We start from the raw sequence: 14,284 nt of genomic DNA, 5'->3' as shown, positions 1-14,284 counted from the left end.
ATCGCTGAAATGCATGTAGACGGGAGAAATGCGCTTTTGGAGTTGATATTTTCCCACCGTCGCCTGTTGCCATCTTCAAGAAGTGTCAGCTTGAAAATCTCCACTGAGAAGCGGCTAGAGGAAAGAGATCACATTACGTGAGGGCGAAATCGTCAAAAGCAGTGGGGACATGTTCTCCCAAGGATGCCTGGCACATCTGCCAATCCTCCATGTCACCAGCGGCCATGTTGGCGTCCTGACATTTCTGACATTCGCTTTGTGTTGCCTTTTAGGACGGGCGCCTTTTAGTGTATGGTACACTTAAACACACGCACGCACACGAACAGGCATGCTTGCTGTCACTCTGAGAGAAATACTGGAAAGGACAAAATGAGGGAAATCAAAATGTCAAGCTGGAGGTTCACTGTGAAACATGACGGGGAATACTGTCAGGGGCACCGGCGCCGTGATTTTTAATGAATGGGTTCTCTGACCCTGCAGAAATATTCATTCTAAGACAAGATGACATTTTATCTCCCTGCCGGTTGCCATGACACAAATGACATTTGATGACATTACTGTTCTCGGTTTAAATGTTTCAATTTCAAGTGCGCAGGGCTAAATTACCAACCTGAATACCGGCCGTGCATCGGCAATGATGTCTTACTCGGGAAGCTCCGCTGTACGCTGCTTCCAGCCTGCGTGTGTGAGTGTGTTTCCATCCTGTGGATGCACCGGCGTGCGTATCAACTCGCACTCAAGACTAATGTGGCAGATTAGAGGTGCGGGAGATATTGGAGACGACACCCAGCCCACGCCTCCTGCAGCAGAACCGGTCGTTCTGCTCGCCCCGTCACCGTAGACTGTATATAATGTGTTTTTATTTTTATGTTCATATATATACTTTTGCATTTTTATATTTCTGTGTAGAAAATAGTTAATGTTTATCCTTTTTTTCTTCTTAGACCTCCTTGATTTCTTTGTTTATTTGTCTGTTTCTGTGTATTAGTGAGCGTAAGTAACCGGAGTCAAATTCCATGTATGCGATTTTAAAATGTCACATGTTTTGTGACTTGGTGTCTGGAGGAAGGTTAAGTACTTCTATTTGCTTAACTTCTTCATTACTTGTTAAAAGGGGGCTCACTTGAACAAGAGCAAATTGCTCAATTATAACATCAAATTTGCATTCCTGGTGTACACAGTGGAATCAGAAGATACAAGAACAGCTGCCTGTGCATCAAACATCATGCCTCTCCTATCAAATTAGTGTGGTTAACATACATTTACCGAAGAGAAAATGTATATTAACCACCCTTTTGTTAAGCTAGTAGCTTATTGAGGCTGTTACCGCGATACCACGATACCGACGTCGTCGGGACCCTCTGACGTCTTGATTTTCATCCTTTGTACAGCAAGGTCCTGCGACACACTGTCTTCATCAGCATCCTGAAATAAGCAAGATCACTGTGTATTACGGACTGTACAGCCAAAAGAGAAGGTCCTAATAGAACATCTCTGAAATTACTTCCAACCCTTTGGACAAGAAAACCTGTAGCTGTCAAAGCTGTTGCACATAATGCATCCCATTTATGGAAGGGGTTTAGAAATTTGAGAAAAATGTATTGCAAAAGCTTATTTTCATGTTTTGTTAAAAGCATCCAATCAGCTCGTTAACAAATCAAAACTTTCTAATGACCAGAGATAATGAGCTAAACTGATACTCATTTTTAAACATATTAAATCCATAAAAACAAAAAAAATCCATTGCTACATGAATTATAATTTTTTCTGGCACTTGTGTATTGATGAATATCTTATAGACCCTTTTACAGCCAACGTCATCAAATAGTTGCGTGCGCAGGCCGGCAACAGAAGTGGTGTTGTTTCCCAGTCGTTCTGACTCACACACGAGGTAGCAACTGGCTAGCAAGAGTTTAAAAGTGGATAAAAAACAGTTTCCAGCATTCAAAATGTCTGGTTGTTGCGTATATGGTTGTCAGAATCGATATTCCACCGGCGGACTAAAGTTTTATAGGATTCCGACAGGATCACAACCATTTAAGAGCAACCGGCGGCGTCTGTGGCTGCAGGCGATTAAACGTGTTGACTGGAATGAGGACATAATAAAAAATGCTCGGGTCTGTAGCGCCCACTTTATATCAGGTAAGGTTATCTATCTACTCTTTGATTTTACAGAAAAGCTTGGTTTACATTAGATGATTGTATTTACAATGTAGAATAATAATCAAATGCAGCTAAAGTTTGATAAGCTGGCGTTAGATTTGCTGTTTGCATGTCCCTTGCTGTAAACTCGTGGTCATTGTAAGTGAGGGAAACTACAATGCCCTACTAGTGTAAATAAAGTTTTGAAACTAGATTAAAAGGTGTTTTATTTGCAGGTGAGGCGTCATTGGACTCTAGTAGCCCCGATTTTGTGCCTTCTGTGTTTGTGTACACAAAACAAAGCCAGAACCCCGATGCAAAGATGGACAGGTACGATTTGAGTTGCCCTCCTCTTAGTCGTTTTTTAGTTTATTTTCCTCTTGCATAAGCTTTGGTGCATACAGCTGCTGTTTGGAGATATGGATCAGTCTAACTATAATTTTTATACTGTAGGTACCATAGGAAAAGGAGGAGAGAGAGACCTAACAGACCTAACACTGCAGCAAATCCTCCGGTTCCATCTGAAACTCCAGAACAAGAATCTATGTCATATTTGACGTTCTGTACATGACCACAGACAACGTATTCATAAGCATCCAGTGACTTATAGGCTCGTAATTTCTCTCTGGTGTACACGCTCGGTTTCTCTATTAAGTACGTATATATATCTGGCCACTGTATATTCGGCCACTTGTTGACGTCTTCAACCCACTCAGTAATAGTACACGGATCTGGAAGTCGGACACCATTTGTCAAAGTCAACTTGTTAAAGTAAAATTCGCGATCTTTTGTTGATAATTCCCTTGCATAGCTTGACAAGCTGTTGATCTCTGCCATACTTCTGTTGCCAGACTGCGCGCGCATGCGTTCTACGTCATCATTGTATACAAACAGTAAAAGGGTCTATTCTAAATACACTAACGGGCTGGTCATATGTCAACTGATCTCTACTTGGTACTGTAAGCTCATTCCTCGAGCTTGAAGTCCTCCAATCCACAGCAACTGAATAGTTGCCTCAGCCTCTAAACGTGACTCTCAGCTGCTTTGTAAAAAGCTCTGAATTGTGCCATTTGGTGTCATCAGATTGAGATTATGAGCATTTAGTAACAGTCCCCATTTCTCCAATTCCTTCATGGAAAACTAAAACATTTCACAGAGGAGAATGTTTATTTACATAACTCAATGAAACTACAAAACCCAGTAGACAACCCAGAAGACTGCCAAAAATTACTGGGAGAAATAAAGTTATGATTGTATTTCATGATTTGACCATCCCAAGACATAACAGGTAGAAGAGATATGAGAAAGATCATTTTCTTTATATTAAACATGTGCTTCAACTTACATCATACTCGTTTAAGAGTTGATCTGTAGATTCCCCAAGGTACACCATCAAACACAGAATGACAGCATCTCTGGTCATGTTGATGCTAGGGTTGCTTGAGCCTGAAATTAGCAAAATAAACATTATGAGTAAAAAATCATCTACTTTTACTGATCTAAAACTAGGTGACTTTTATTACTGTTAAAAAAATCAAGGATCCCTGATGTGCTGTCTCAGGGTCCAGCCTAATAATACACTTCTTATCATTAATTCCAAGGAATCAGCTGTGACTGCAAATAAATAGTGCACAGCACATAAACTCCCACACAACATTTTACACCTAGTTTTTTTTAATGGGAAAAAAGTGTATTAAAAAAATTTAAATAGTTAAAACTAATAATCACATTTTGGTGTCCAATCAACAACGTAAAAAAGAATCTGTAAAGTCAAAGCACTACTTGGTAAGTCTCAAACCTGTGCCTTTGGTTGGGAGTTACAGTGTATACTCAGTGGCCACTTTAAATGTGATCTCCTCTAATATCTGATGCATATCAATGCAATTTTTCTGCCAAAAAGTATACTTTTATGATTGCTATTACGTTCAGTCAAGTGTTAATTAAGTAAGTTTAAGCATTGAGTTTATTATCATTGAATATACAGTATTCTAAGGTGTCTAATATTCTGACTACCACATGTATGTAAACATGGAGAACAAATAGTCAGAAACACCTTTCAGTATGATGCAGTTCAATACAGCACCACTTTTAACTGTGACCTCAATAAACAAATAATTGAATGTACAAATTTCTGGCAATGTCATTAAGACATTTTAACTTTGAACATTCTAAACTGGAACAACTATGTACCTAATAAAGTGGCAACTGAGTGTATACAAACTAAAAATGTATGCAATAAGATCACACTTCTTTTGTAGAGAAAATCAAAAGGTAAACATTGCCTCCTGTAGATTTAAGTAATAAGCAAATGATATTCAAACTTGTTGATCATAAATTCTCTGAAATAAAATATTAGCAAATATAATACTCAATGAAGGACACCTTGAGTAGGATTGCCTGCAACCTAAGCCCCATGGTTCCACCCTCGGAGTGGAAGAGGTTCAGAAGACGGGAGTGTATTCATCCAGCATGGACATGAACTTTAATTTAAGGAGCACCGTTGTGATTCTGTGAAACTCATCCTGGATCTGAAAGACAAATAATGAGCTTTAAAGCAACACATATTAGTGTACATTTGGTTCTTACTACATTTATAAAAGCAAGGGCAACCTAATTCTAATATTATTTTTATGACCTCCGTGTTTGTCGAGTGTTTACCTTGTGGGTTAAATCATCAGACTGTTTTGGCTAGTATATTACAATCTTAAATGTTGGTAGTCACATATACTTTCAATGACTGGGTAAAATGATCGCTGTTATAAACGGTCTAACCATGTAATGTAACAAAAACAAAATCATTCTGGAATTAGATCCTGAAATGATTTAGAAAATTGTTGACAGAAAACATGACAAATATCTGAAGCTGAATATTCAAAATGGACAATGGATTAGAAATACTCTAATTAGCATGGTTAGAACTCAGTGAGATGCCTCAAATAGAGCTGGCCATCTGGCTTCCATGTCCTCTATGCTGGGGGATTAGTTGATGGTTTTGTTTCTTCTGTGTGCAAATGTTTTGTTCATTTTTTCTTTTATCACTTTGTCGTTGTCCCTTTTCCTTACTTCGGTAAGTAACTGAATCCATCACCTCAGGAACACCATATCCTCAGAGTTTGGTACGATAATTTGCCATCTTGTATTTGATGCTTTGAGAAGGAGCCGGGTTCCTTGAGACAAGGATATTTCCTGACGAGTGCCTCAGTAACATCACTTATCTGTGCACTTGATAGATAGGCTGTATACATATATACAGTTTCAGCTAGCTTCTCCAGTATGTCTGCCTCGACCTTTGAGGTAGTTAGAAGTGTTCCTTTTTTCTTGTAGTCTTCAGTGGCTCTTTCAAGGCACATCTAATTTTTGAATGCAAACTGCTGAATGGGGAACTTCTTTGGCCATGGCTGACTTCGTTCTGTGGTATTTTGCATAGACAGGATAATGGTGTCCTGTGAAGAAGACGTTCCGGTAGATGACTCCTCATTTGATGCAACTGACTCTACAAAAGATGCAGTCACAGTCAGCTGACTGTTGACAACAGCCAAAACTTTCATCAACTGGAAGCAAGTTAAGAATAATTGGGGCAGCTTGAACAACCTTTATGGTGTCTTTGTTTTTAGTGTGGTCACTTTTATGAAGAGTAAAGTCATCTTCAAATTCCAAGTCCAAATACTGAAGACTGAACTCATCAGTAATTCCAAAGGTCTCTTTCACAATAGTTAGCAGCTCCTCCACAGTAGGTGAGATTCCGGATGGAAGGACCAACTTCTCAATTTGGTCCACAATTATTACTCGGAGCTTTGCCTCCATCTCTGCTGACCTGACAAGAATGTGAAGAGACAAAAGTTCAATGCATAGCAAGCAGAAGCTTATAGACGAGACCATACATACAGTCAATAATGTCATGAAGAGCCTGGAGTGTGACACCAACATAAATAGAATAAAAAAACATTTGAATAATGAATAAACTCAAAGAAGAATGGTAATGCTGCTGCTTTAATTTCAAATCCAGGTTGGAACTAAATGTTTTGAACATCACTGACAATCAAATCAAGAAAAACTGCAAAAAAGTAATGCAGAACAAACAGTGTACAAACGTTTACACAACAAATACTGTATGTGAAATGTGTAATCACAGCATATTGTGTATTGCAGATACAAAAAATAGTAATAATCACATTTTGTATTGCAGAACAAACAGTGTACAAACGTTTACACAACAAATACTGTATGTGAAATGTGTAATCACAGCATATTGTGTATTGCATAGAAGTATGATACATACCTGCTGATACATTTCAGTCAGAGTTTGTTTATGCACCTGGAAACCCTAACCCAAACCCTAACCCAAAAGACCTACTAGCTTTAACTCAATTGGATAGATTAATATTTTACTCAAGCACTCACAAACACTAAGAGTTTACATTTGCATGTCCACGTATGATGAAAATATGAAGATTACAGACTGACAAATTTAGCACTCAGGTACCAGACAATATTTTAAGAGTTTTGGAAAGTTTACCATGCACATTTCAGTCAGGAAAGCAGCCAAATGAAAACCTGTAACCATAAGAAGCTGAACCTCGCACACTTGAAAAAGTGGCACAGCTCTGTCTTGTTCCTGTTTCCTTTACTTTATGTGGAGAATCCCACCATGTTTCAATCACAGGAGATCTTTCTCAGGTTAAGATAAAAAGCCATATATACACAATCTACCCATTTATCCTCACAATAATCTCCGGTCTTGTCTTGCATCATAATGGATGAGCACAATAGTTTATGGAGTAGCCCTGTACATCCCCACAATGATAATGTTATGGCGAGCAGCCATAAAGTGTATAGAGAGCATCTTGGATTGGTATAAATTAATGTTTGACACTATCACACTACATGTCCTTTACTCTACAGCTATCCTTAGTTATTATAACCAATGATAGAATAATCAGTGCGAATATGTGGACCTCACAATTTACATGCAGTTGATTCACAATAAGAAAGTGTATAAATGATCATTATTATATAATTATATTATGTCTGAATCCTGTCCTGTAAAATGCATGTATCAGCTGTTTTTGATTCATTTTACATTTGATGTCCTCTTGGCCTGTTTATTTGTTCTCTATGATTTCACTTGAAGCCACTGTGTTCAGTTGTTAATTAATGTATGATATGCAATCAAAGTACTCTAAACCCTCCTTTCACATTTCAGAATATCTCTGGAACCCTGTGGTCTATAAAGACTCACTGAGAGTGCCTTGGCTCCCTCTCCCCTGTAGCTTTCCGATGAGGTCTCCACTTTCAGAAGCTTTGTAATCCGGCAATGAACAACAATGTTTTCTTATATAGTTCATAAAAACAAAAAATCCAACAATTGATGTCTTCAGTGATTGATTAAAATGTTGTTGTTGTTGTTGTTGTTGTTGTTGTTGTTGTTGTTGTTGTTGTTAAACTATTAAGCACATTCTTCTTTTTCTGTGTGTTTATTGGTGGATCGCAAACCAAAGTTTATACCGCCACCTACTGTATCGGAGTGTGTTAAGGCATGGCATTCTATTATCTGAATACAGAATAAAGAATACTGACTGACAGACAGACAGACAGACAGACAGACAGACAGACAGACAGAAAGAAAGAAAGCTCACACCTTATTTTCCTTATTTTTCCTATTATCTGTGCTGTTCGGGCAGCAACCAACATAATAAGTAGGATATTGTGAGTGTAATAAATCATGTATAGATTATACTTTATGCATCTGATTGTATTGTGAGGCGTGCGCCCAGGCTGTACTGAGAAATCCATGGATATATAGTTGCTATTCTGTTTTTGCACGTTGGATTTAGCTTCTGTAATGTACACATTACACATTTACTTTTATTACTTAATTCAACCCCCCACCCCCCGCTATTTATATTTTGCTTTTTTATTTGTCCCGAACTGACCCAAAAAAAGCCGTGCGTAAAAGCGCGTAGCCAGTGCCTCTTTGTCCCGAAGAAAGATGTAAATAACATGATGTGCATTAGTGTTGAGTTTCTACGTGCATTATTACAAAAACGGCCCAGGCGGACCAGATATAGGAAAATGGCTAGAAAAAACAATCTTACCTTGACCCTTTAAATGTCTTTCACTGACAATTGCTGACTTTTCATGTGAGTAAAATCCACAGAAATACAGTTGCTGTCGTGTTGTTAAACCTAAGTGCTGCAGCTCTCAGCTCAGCAGAGTCCATATTCTGTAAAGAATGCACACGCCAACAAATGTCAAATAGCTGCATCTGTGACAAAAAAAACCCACCACCTCTAAACTGTTAAAGCACACCAGAGTAAACATTAAAACGTGATTCACCTCACGCTGTTGTGGATTCTGTTCTTCATTGGCAGCTGGAGGAAAGAGACAATATGTTTGATCTCTATCAACGATCATTTCCTTTTAAAGCAATGCTGTAGTTCTTCATCATACTGACACACACTGATGCAGAATATATACAAGCAATCAACCTTCAGAAGTACCTGTCTGAAGTTTTCTGACTTTAACAGTCAGACCGATGATGACTTTAACAAGGAGAACAGTCAGACCCGTCAGGATCAGAGAAGACAGCTTTGCTATTCCATCAAACTCTTCTACAAACATTTAACCTGTAAGTGTTTGAGATCTGATTAATATTAATGGTCAAAAATGCATCCAACAATTAACGACAGAATTATTTATATGAAGAAGGAAGCATTTAAAATTGAAACTATCTGATAACGATCAAGTGTAAAACGTAGAGATCCAGCCTGAAACCTCACCTGGAAAAGGCTGGAAGCACTGTGAGAGTCATGTTCTTCGACTTCTCCAGTGCCTTCAACACCATCCAGCCTTTGCTTCTGAGGGACAAGCTGGAGCAGACCGGGGTGGACCACCACCTCACTGCGTGGATCCTGGACTACCTCACCAACCGTCCACAGTATGTGAGGATAAGGGAGTGTGAGTCAGATCTGGTGTCCTGCAGCACGGGGGCCCCACAAGGAACCGTTCTGGCTCCATTCCTCTTCTCCATCTACACATCGGACTTCAAATACAACTCTGCTACCTGCCACCTGCAAAAGTTCTCTGATGACTCTGCAAACGTCGGCCTCATCTCCGCCAGTGATACAGAGAACTGAACCAGGACTTCATAGGATGGTGCCGGCGGAACCGCCTCCAGATCAACTCTGGTAAAACCAAAGAGCTGGTGGTGGACTTCCGCCGGGGTAAACACTGTCCTCCGGAACCAGTGAACATCCAGGGAAATCGTATAAGTACCTGGGTGTTCACTTGAACAATAAACTGGACTGGACTAATCACACAAACGCACTTTACAAAAAGGGTCAGAGCAGATTGTATCTGCTGAGGAGACTAAGGTCCTTTGGAGTGCATTTTTATTGCTTATTTATAATACTTGTTTTTTTATTTCATTTTTATTTTTATCTTGTCTTTCTTTTACTATGTCTCTTGTGTGCACTTTACCCTATGCTGATGTAAGCCTGCAAATTTCCCTGCTGTGGGACTAATAAAGGATTATCTTGCATCAAACAAGACAAACTTTGGCAGAAAGAGAAAATGTACTGTAATCATCGAAAATGTTGCCAACAGACGATATTTATGATCTGCTGGCAGTATAAATAGCACGTGTGTACGCTGTGTGACTATTACAGGATGAGCATAGTTAGAATCAACACTGCATGATAACAAAGTATTTTTAATTTTACATTCAGTTTGGCTCTCTGTGTTCAATAGACCTGTCCTATTATAAAACACATGAACCCATATAAAAACTTTTTTTGTTGTCGTTTTTTTTTGTCAAGTTGCAGAAATAGATGTTTACAACTCAGCTCTTTTGAATGGAAGAAATCCATGAAAAATAAATTCATATAAAATGTATTTGACAAATATGAGAAAATATTTAATATTTCTCTCTTTATGTCTTGCTCAATAACACGCACATAAGCGCATCAGTAAACGCCATGGAAACAGAACTATGACCCGGCCGAGGTCACCTGTGAGCCTGCAGACCATTCTGATCACTCACTTTGCACTTGGACTTGAACACGAGCTGAAAACCTCTTGTAAACCCAAACTGTGGAGAGCGAACTCTTTGAGTTTTTAACTGCTTGAGAAAATCTACTGCATACGAATCTTGTTGGAGAACAAAACTACTGGATCACTACTATCTTGGGCAACAAAAGAGCCTGAAAAAGGCCCTGAGTCGTCTGACTATCGAGGAGAAGCACCTGCTGAAAGAAGTGGGCTGTGAGTTGGACGATAACCGTGCAGGTAAGACAACTTTTAGATTTAATTTAGCATTTTTCTTTTTGATTCATCCCCTCAAATCCTTAAAAGTGTGCTCAGGTTAGAAATCAGTGAAACTTTTTGAGTTTAAGGGTGAATAGTTCACATCATGTTATTAGGCCTGCTGGGAAAATACAGATTTCGTCGTGTAAAATGATTATTTGAGGGACATAATGTCTTAAATATGGCGGAACATCTGTGGAATGTAATAACAAATAGTTTAGAGGTTTGAAACCCCTGTTATTTTGGTTTGAAAGCATCAAATCTTCCAAATTTAACATTGAAATTTGTGAAAAAAAGATGGCGCCTGGGCCATATTTCATAAAATGCTAAATATATGCTAAAATTGTTCACCATGGAAACCATATGGAACGATTAGGGGCGAACGTCATGACGTACAGGTGGAATCAAACCAGGGCACGATGCCACCCTGAGTTGGTTTGTTTTGATTGTTGAAAGTTGGCTTATTGTTTAAACATCTGCTCCTTTGATTTTATAATATTAAATTAACTTTTTCTCCAACATTTAACATTGAAATGCACTTTGCTCGTTGTTGTGATATTTTGTTTTTGCGGGACAAGAGAGCTGTTAAGTAACTGTACGGGACTGAATTTGCGCGTGCTGCGTCCAGCATGACACCATCTCCTCCACGCGCTGTGATATGCAACTCATAAACTGGGATAATAATGAGTTAAAAACTAAAGTGGTTACTGTGGTCAGGTTGGATTAATGTAGCCATGTTTCACTCTGCGTCATGACGCACGTAGTGCAATGCTTAATAAATACGTTCTCGCTGTGAAGACCATTGATCGTTTTGTTCACACGAACACTGAAGTCCTTACAGTTGCATAATAAATGTCTTTGAACATAGCTCACGAGAACTCAACAGTATGTTCACTGACCCCCAAAAAGCCGTGCGTAAATGCGCGCGCCTCTTCTCCTCATCCAACAATAATGACGCGCTCTTAATGTTTAACTAAGGATAAAAGGCTTTTTATTATGAACCCTACACTGTTTTTAATTGTAGTTATTCTGATAAAATTATCAATTACGAGAATAATAATAATAATTATAAGCATTGTAATAATTCTATATCGTCGAATTAACCAAATTTAATAACAATAATGTTGATCATTAATCGTCACATGATTATCATTCCCTCATCTGTTCAAACTAACAGGCCGAAATGCATTATGTTTGATATTATTGTTAAAATGTTAAAAGACACAGCCTCTTGTGTGTTGGTGACTTTGTGACATGTGTAGTGCAGTCATAGTTAGTTTATCGATAAACTGTTGTTTTTCTTATTTAAACTTTAATGTAATCCAGCAATATTTAATGTCTTAAAAAATCCTTACAGTTTTAATTTTCCCCCCTCAGCTGGTGTGAACTACATCATGGAACGTCCTGCACATGATGGCCTCCCTGAAGTCATCAGGATCCTCAACATCTCTTCTGATGAGGAAGAGGAAGGTGAGGTTGGGATTGTTGGTGTTGTGGGTGAAGGTCAGGTCAGGCTTGGCGTTGTGGATGAAGGTGCAGGTGACGTCTTCTCTGACGAGGAGGAGGACCTGTTGGATGACGATGAAGACGATGAAGAGGTCTTTTCCGACTGGGAGAGCGAAGATTCCGGGTACGACTCCATGTTCTATGATGAAGAGGTGGAAGAGGAGGAAGAGGAGGAAGAGGAGGAAGAAGACGAAGAGGAGGAAGAAGAGGACTTTGAAGAAGATGAAGATGGCATCAGAGCTCGCTCCTCTCTCACCCAGCGGTTTCCTCCTCTGAGTTTCTGGCGGGAGCTGCGACAAGGGTTTACTCCTCCTCCCTTTCCCGCTGGACATCCTCTCTCCCTCCCTTTTGGTGTGGAACGTCCTGAAGAAGCTCCGCCCCCTCTTCATCCAAGGTCAGAAGACTCTGCACCCTCAACCGTCGACTTCAGCTCCTCTACCAAGAAGAGCAGGGAAGAGGACTGCACAGTGCAGGTAGGTCTGAAGAGGCAGAGGAACTGTGAGGACCACCAGGAGGACGCAGCGCCCTCCACTTCAGGCCTCGGATCCTCTACGAAGAGGACCAGAGAAGAGGACTACATTGAGGTAGCGCCCTCCACTTCAGGCCTCGGATCCTCCACGAAGAGGACCAGACAAGAGGACTACAGGGAGTCAGCGCCCTCCACTTCAGGCCCAGGATCCTCCACGAAGAGGACCAGAGAAGTGGACTACAGGGAGTCAGCGCCCTCCACTTCAGGCCTCGGCCCCTCCATGAAGAAGAGCCGGGAAGAGGAGTACAGATGGTCACCACCCTCCTCTTCAGGCCCTTCCACATTCAGAAGATACTGGCAGTGGAATGAAGACAGCGACTCGGATTGAGACCGACAGCCTTTTTGCTGCAGGATTGTAAAACCTTTACGTCTGGCAGGACTGATAAAGCCCCAGACAGCCTCCCTCACATCTGGCGAGGTTGGCGATAGGTAGCATCTTGAAGCAGAGCTTTTAAATATTTCTTTTTATGGATTTTCCTTTTGAATAATAGTTGATGATGCTAGTTGCAGGTATCAGAGGTAAGTTAACGATGAATGGTTGTTGTTCTGTCGTGTATTTTTCTTTATAAATTCTAGATATCTACACCAGACAGAGGTAAGTCAACACTTAATTACAGCATTAACATAACTCTCCTGAAAGTCTCACTAAACAGTAATTCAAAAATTGTTAATTTTACTCACTCTCTATCTTTTTTCTTAGTTAGGTGTAGGTGGCTTTACCAGACAGAGGTGAAGTAATAATTAGTAACGTTAAAAAAGTCTCTTTTTTAATCTTGGCTGTAACAGGGGCCCCCCAAAAAGAATCACAGGGCCGGACTCTCCAAGTCTCTTTAACTTAGGTATCGATGGCTGTAACAGACCTTCAGGATTATACACACTGCACCAACATCTCACAAGAAGCAACATGGAAGACTCAACATCCAGGATCTCCTTAAAAACAAAGTAGATGTGTTTACTCCAGACCAGATGAGAAGGATGGAGGACTACAGGACCAGATGAGAAGGATGGAGGACTACAGGACCAGATGAGAAGGATGGAGGACTACAGGACCAGATGGGGAGCGGCGGACGCCTTTCTTTCAGAGGGCTAAGTAAGTAATCCCTCTCTAGGACTACAGAAGTATCAGTAATAAGATTCCATCATTAAAGGCCGGATTCAACACAACAATGTAAAGGTCGTATAGTTAAATTCAAAGTATTCATCTCTTGTGTTTGTGTCTCACAGGGCAGGACTCCTCTGTGCTTTGGTCTCAGTCCTGGGGCAGCTGAGAGTGGACGTCATCCAACTCATCATCCCAGGAAGACCCAGACCCACAGCAGACCACTGAACCATCTCAGCACCCCAAAGAGTCTGACACCCAGTGAGGACGGTAACGTACTCCCTGCCCCTCCAACCCTCCACCCCGACCCCCAACACCACCCGCCCCACCCAGCAGCTGAGAGGACGAGGAGCGTCCTGTCCCCACCAGCACAGAGGACGTTGTTTGTCTCCATCAAACAATGTTTAACTGCCGCAACCACTTGGCTATAAATTGTTCGTTAACAAACAATAATTAAACACGTCTTACTTTTGGGAAAATGGCAGCCCCTGCAACATGTGGCAGAAGAAGTCCATGTGGCGAAAACTGGTTGGGCGGAAGTATAAGTGGATTAAAAACAAAGACCTCCCAATGAGTAAAATTCATCAATTTCTTTGACTTTCCTGATAAAATATAATTTAGGTCTACTCTGTTATTTCAAAATTATTTCACTTAAACAAAATGAAGTAAACTGTATTTAATAAATAATTCCAATGTTTTGAATT

The 14,284-nt window shown here is 40.1% G+C and overlaps 1 long non-coding RNA gene across 1 annotated transcript; it reads left to right on the top strand.

Annotated features, from left to right (window-relative positions):
• The first annotated feature begins 1,804 nt into the window (after positions 1-1,804).
• LOC129111037 (uncharacterized) lies at positions 1,805-2,684 on the top strand. Its single transcript, XR_008532304.1, has 3 exons — positions 1,805-2,142; positions 2,379-2,472; positions 2,596-2,684. It is a non-coding gene; the product is annotated as an uncharacterized LOC129111037 (long non-coding RNA).
• Positions 2,685-14,284: the final 11,600 nt, after the last annotated feature.

The sequence above is a fragment of the Anoplopoma fimbria genome, chromosome 21 (assembly GCF_027596085.1).
Source record: "Anoplopoma fimbria isolate UVic2021 breed Golden Eagle Sablefish chromosome 21, Afim_UVic_2022, whole genome shotgun sequence".
In the NCBI taxonomy this organism is placed as follows: domain Eukaryota; kingdom Metazoa; phylum Chordata; class Actinopteri; order Perciformes; family Anoplopomatidae; genus Anoplopoma; species Anoplopoma fimbria.
The sequence above is the reverse complement of the archived record's forward strand: the minus strand, read 5'-3'. Positions and strand labels throughout refer to the sequence as shown.